The sequence below is a fragment of the Gossypium hirsutum genome, chromosome A03, assembly GCF_007990345.1.
Source record: "Gossypium hirsutum isolate 1008001.06 chromosome A03, Gossypium_hirsutum_v2.1, whole genome shotgun sequence".
NCBI classification, from domain to species: Eukaryota; Viridiplantae; Streptophyta; class Magnoliopsida; order Malvales; family Malvaceae; genus Gossypium; species Gossypium hirsutum.
The window spans coordinates 59,349,508-59,355,530 of record NC_053426.1 but is presented as its reverse complement, the minus strand read 5'-3'; the positions used below and the strand labels follow the sequence as shown (position 1 = coordinate 59,355,530).

The window sequence follows — 6,023 nt, the reverse complement described above, 5'->3', positions numbered from 1 at the left end:
CTTTTCGTCGTGATAATAGTTAGTCTAGGTTTGATCTTCATTATAAAAATTTATTACTTGTTACGAATCACTACGATCAAGTTTTTGGCACCGTTGCCGGGGAACTGAAATATTAGGAACACTAAATTTTTATTACTTTAGCCATTTATTTTTCTTGAAATTTTATTTTATTTTCTTTTATTTTACTATTTATTAATTTACTTTTTCTTTCTCTTGGCAGGTTTTATAGTTTATGACTAGAAGAAACCCGTCAGGACCCTTACTTTTTGATGAAGAAATCATCGAACAGTTCATAGAAATCAAAGAGAAATAAGGCGTAGTTTACGATACACAGAAAACGAACAAGAAGACAATACTCAACCTCCAATCGACGAGATGGCTAAAAACCAAGACAATCAGCTGCCTCCTGCAATTGTAGCTAATCAAAATCCGGCTCCACATACTATGTATGACTATGCTAAACCCTTTTTAATAGGAACTGAATCAAGTATAGTTCGACCTGTTATTGCTGCGAATAATTTTGAATTAAAACCTAACACTATTCAGATGATACAGCAATTTGTTCAGTTTGATGGTTTGCAGGATGAATATCCCAACACTCACTTAGCAAATTTCTTGGAATTTTGCGATACATTCAAAATCAATGGTGTTTCTAATGATGCCATCCATCTTCGGTTATTTCCCTTCTCACTGAGAAACAAAGCTAAATAGTGGTTAAACTCGTTACCACGAGGGTCTATCACTACTTGGAAGGAAGTGACCAAGAAATTTTTACTAAAATATTTTTCGCCGGCTAAAATGGCTAAATTACGCAATGATATCTCTTCTTTTGTGCAGATGGACTTAGAAACACTTTACGATGCATGGGAGAGATACAAGGATCTATTGAGAAGGTGCCCTCACCATGGGTTACCTCTATGGCTGCAAGTTCAAACGTTCTACAATGGTGTGAATCCCTCGACAAGACAAATGATTGACGCTACTGCTAGTGGAACTATCAACAATAAAACACCAAAAGATGCCGACGAATTCATAGAGGAGATGTCACTGAACAACTATCAGTGGCAAGTCATGAGGACTAAGCAAACAAAAACAGCCGGCGTTTATAACATCAATTTTGTCACCATGCTCTCTAATCAGGTAGAACTTCTCAATAAAAAGATTGATAGTTTTCTTGGTTCTACGTAGGTACATCCAATAATGAGGTGTGACTCAAGCGGAGGAGGTGTGCGTACAGAATATCAATCCTTCAATCCCACAACCGAAGAGGAACAAGTCAACTATATATGTAACAATAGCTTTAGACCTCAAAATAACCCATACTGTAATACCTATAATGCAGGTTGGAGGAACTACCCAAATTTTTCTTGGGAAGGTTAAGGGAATCAAAAGCCACAAAATCCTCAGGGTTTCAACAGCCACCTTATCAATAAGAGAAGAAGCCGAACCTTGAAGAGATGCTCTCTAAATTCATCTCAGTGTCAAAAACCCATTTCCAAAATACTGAGACAGCACTTAAGAATCAACAAGCATCGATCCAAGGACTCGAAACTTAGATAGGCTAGCTATCCAAACTAATCTCCGAGCGACCACAAGGTAGCTTACCAAGTAATACGGAACCTAATCCGAGGGAACACCTCAATGCAATTAGTGCCCAAGATAAGGAAGGATTCATTGCACCTGAGCTAGAAATACAGCAAAACAATGCAATGAACAAAGGACGAGAAGAGGTAAACGATAATGATCCCAAATAGGTAAGTACAAGTCATGAACCTCGTGTGCCATATCCTAAAGCGATGATGAAAGACAGAACAGAAGAATAATTCGATAAGTTTGTCAAACTCTTAAAGAAATTACATATTAACTTACCCTTTATTGAAGTTCTTTCACAGATGCCCAACTCAACAAAATTCTTAAAGGAACTTCTGGCTAATAAAAGAAAATTAGAAGCTACATCGCATGTGGAACTCAATGCAGTCTGCTCAGCTATTCTGAAGAATAAGTACCCAACAAATTGAAAGATCCAGGGAGTTTTACAATTCCTTGTTTAATTGGTAGTTTATCTGTGAATAATGCTTTAGCTGATCTAGAGGCAAGTATAAATGTTATACCGTATAAAACATTTAAACGACTAGGTCTCGGTAAACCCAAACAGACTAGGATGAGCATACAATTGGCTGACAAAACAGTTAGATTTCTTAAGGGAATTATTGAAGATGTTCTCGTTAAAATTGATAAATTTATTTACCCGGTAGACTTTGTCGTCTTAGATATGGATGAGGATAACGAGGTGCCTTTAATTTTAGGACGACCCTTTTTAGCAACTGCCAGAACCATTATTAATGTAGGCACAGGGGAGCTAACACTTCGTGTAGGTGACGACACAGTAACACTCCAAGCACGCGACTCTGTCAAAACCCCTAAGACTTAGGATAATGCTATAAAACCTGTCGATGATAAAACTAATATTCAATCGTCCTTGCAGGAACCTTCTCAAACCAAGACAACAGAGACAGTGCACTACTATCATGAAAAGAACAAAGACGTCCATGAAAAACGAGGCTACATGTAACACCCCGAACCCGAGACCGACACCGGAGTCGGACACGAGATGTTAACAAACTTTGAAAATTTTTCCAGACACTGCCCAGTCTGAGTACTAGTCGCTTCAAAAATCATATCTTGAGTTTCACAACTCGAAAATCACTTTTGTGATTTTTCCCTGAAACTAGACTCATGTCCCCACCTATGTATTTTTTTCTAGAATTTTTGGTCGGGCCAATTAGTACAGTTTATTAGTCAAAGTCTCCAATGTTACAGGGGTCGACTACACTGACCTTTTCCCATTACGACTGGGATATCTCTCTGCACAGAGCTTCAATACTGATGCCGTTTGTTTCTATGGAAACTAGACTCAGAGAGGAATCCATACATATATGGTATGACCCCTAATTATCTCTGGTCAATTTATAGTGAATTTCCAAAGGCGGAACAGGGAATCCAGAAACTGTTCTGGCCCTGTTCCACAAGAACCCGAATATCTCTTACTGTACTGTTCCTATGATTGTTTCGTTACCTCCATATGAAAGTAGATTCATCAAGGTTCGATTACATAATTTATTCACTATTTAATTCCACTCCTACGAATTCTTGTGATTTTTCCAATCCACACCACTACTGCTATCAGCTTCTGTTTCAAAGTAAACCTTACCTAATTTGGGGTTTCATGGACCAACTAGGGCCTTGTCATACATAAGCCCACATATGATCATACTTAGCCATTCTAGTGGCTGATCATTTGCTCAACACTTCCATTCCAACTATAGTTACATCATGAAACCATCTATACATTCATAAATACGAATGGTCTAATGCCATACTCCACTTCTACAAGCCATTTTCGCATGGCTGTACACTTATACATTTCATAAAGTACTCGAAAGACAACAATGGGTAGTCCTATACATGCCATATCAAAATTCAACCAAAATAGTACCCAAAAGAGCCTTTGATAGTGTGGGCGACTTCGACTTCAAGATCCCGAGTCCGATAGCTGGAGAACCAAAAATCTATAAAACAGAGGAGCAATGTAACGAGTAAGCAATTTATGCTTAGTAAGTTTGAGCAAGGAATTCCAGCATGCACAAAGAATAGCACACATTTAGCTAAACGGAATATTTCATAATACGCAATTTACCGATATCAAACTTGCTTCACAACATTAACAACCCTTATGTACATACACAATAAACTAACTTGGCCGAAGGCCGGTAGCTCGTTTATCAACTGAGCGAACATTTATTTGTAAGGGCTCGATTAAATTCAACACATACGTAACATATCCCAATATTGGGATGTTTTTCGAGTATTAGCTGGAATTTTACAGCAAGCTCATTCATTTCCAAATCACGTACCTTCGGAATTTAACCGGATATAGCTCCTCGTTCAAGTGCCTTCGGGACATAGCCCGGTTTTAGTAACTCACACAATGCCTTCGGGACATAACCCGGATTTAACAACTCGCACGAATGCCTTCGGGACTTAACCCGGATTTAATAACTCGCACGAATGCCTTCGGGACTTAACCCGGATTTAGTATCTCGCACAAAGGCCTTCGGATCTTAGTCCGGATATATTCACTTAGCACAAAGCCTTCGGGACTTAGCCCGGACAGCATTCAATTAATCATGCACATTCACATTTCATTTCATTTGCGAAACTCAAACGCAAGACACATATCGTCCTTGCACATTCGGCTCAATAGCCACACATAGAGCATGATTTAATCACATTGTAATTTAAGCTCTCTTACTCAAGAACTTACCTCGGGTGTTGTCGAACGATTCCGCTAGCTATTCAACCACTTTTTCCTTCCCTTTATCGGATTTATTTCCCCTTTGCTCTTGAGCTTAATCAAACAAATAAATTGATTTCATCATTTAGGCATCAAAAAATGAACACAAGGCACTTAGCCCATATTTATACATTAGACATTAAAGTCTCATACATGCAGAAATCATGCATCAACACAACATATTAGCTAATTTCTTTCCCCTTGGCCGAATATGCATGTCTATTTTTGGGGTCGATTTCAACACTTAATACACACATATACACACTAGTAAAGCATCCTCCCCCTTTTCATCAATTAACACATGCATTGCTCATTAACATGCAAAGTTACATTCGGCCTTAGCACACATCTTGCTAGCCGATTCTTCTCCATTTAGCAACCAATGCACATATGTGCTCACACAAAAAAAAATGCTAAAAAGGAGGTTCAAGAATCATCAAGCCATCATCACATGCATCATTAACAAGCTTCATATTTGCATGCAATGGCATTAACACAACCTCCGCCTAGGCCGAATCTTAACTCATCCTCTTGCCTCATCACCACAACATCAAACATCAACCAAGAAGGATGCATCCATGGTCAAGTGCCATTTCCATCACATAGCAAGATTTAGACCATGGGCTAGGTAGAACTCAAGCTAACAACTAAAACATGCATGCATCTCATGGAACATCATCAAACATACCTTAGCCTAGCTACATGCATGGCCGAATCTCTTCACCTTTCTTCTTCTTTCCTCCTTAAAATTTTGGCCAAGGATGAACCAAAGGATGAGAGATTTTTTCTTTGTTTTTCTTTCTAATTTAGGCTAAATGAAGGTGAGAAAGGATGAACACAAATTTTTTCTCTTTTCTTCTCTTTAGCTCACGGCAATGGGGGGCAACCACACATTTTTTTTCTTTTGTTTCCATTTCTTTATTACCCATACTCCTTATTTTATTCTTCCATTAACAAACATGTTTCATGACATGTTTTGCCCATCATTCCTTGTCATGGCCGGCCACTACTCATTAGGGGGGGGGAAATTTGACATGCAAGTCCCCCCTTTGTCCACATGCACTAATAGGTCCTCACACATTGACCTATCACATTTTTGAATTTTCTCACATAAGTCCTATTAACTAAATTCACATGAAATCAACCAATTGAAGCTTGAAATTTTCACACATTCATTATTACATATTCTAGACAATAAGTATCACATTCAAACATTTTAGTGACTCGGTTTAGCGGTCCCGAAACCACTTCCCGACTAGGGTCAACTTTGGGCTGTCACAACTCTCCCCACTTAAGAAATTTTCGTCCCCGAAAATCTTACCGGTAAATAGGTTTGGGTGTCGTTCTTTCATCGAGCTCTCGGTCTCCCAAGTTGCTTCCTCGATCCCGTGTTTGAGCCATAACACCTTTACTAGCGGAACTCTTTTGTTTCGCAACTCCTTCACTTCACGAGCTAGGATACGCATCGGTTCTTCTTCATAGCTCATGTCGACTTGAATTTCAACCTCTGATGGGCTAATTATATGCGATGGATCAGATCGATAGCGTCGAAGCATCGAAACATGAAAGACGTCATGAATCTTTTCAAGCTCCGGGGCAAAATCAATCTATACGCAACCGGACCAACTCGTTCGGAGATTCGTACGGCCCATGATTTGGCTCAACTTGT

The 6,023-nt window shown here is 39.0% G+C and overlaps 1 non-coding gene across 1 annotated transcript; it reads right to left on the bottom strand.

Moving 5' to 3' along the window:
• Positions 1–804: 804 nt before the first annotated feature.
• Positions 805–911, bottom strand: LOC121227253 (small nucleolar RNA R71). The gene has a single exon (XR_005924885.1). It is a non-coding gene; the product is annotated as a small nucleolar RNA R71 (small nucleolar RNA).
• Between the last annotated feature and the right edge of the window lie 5,112 nt (positions 912–6,023).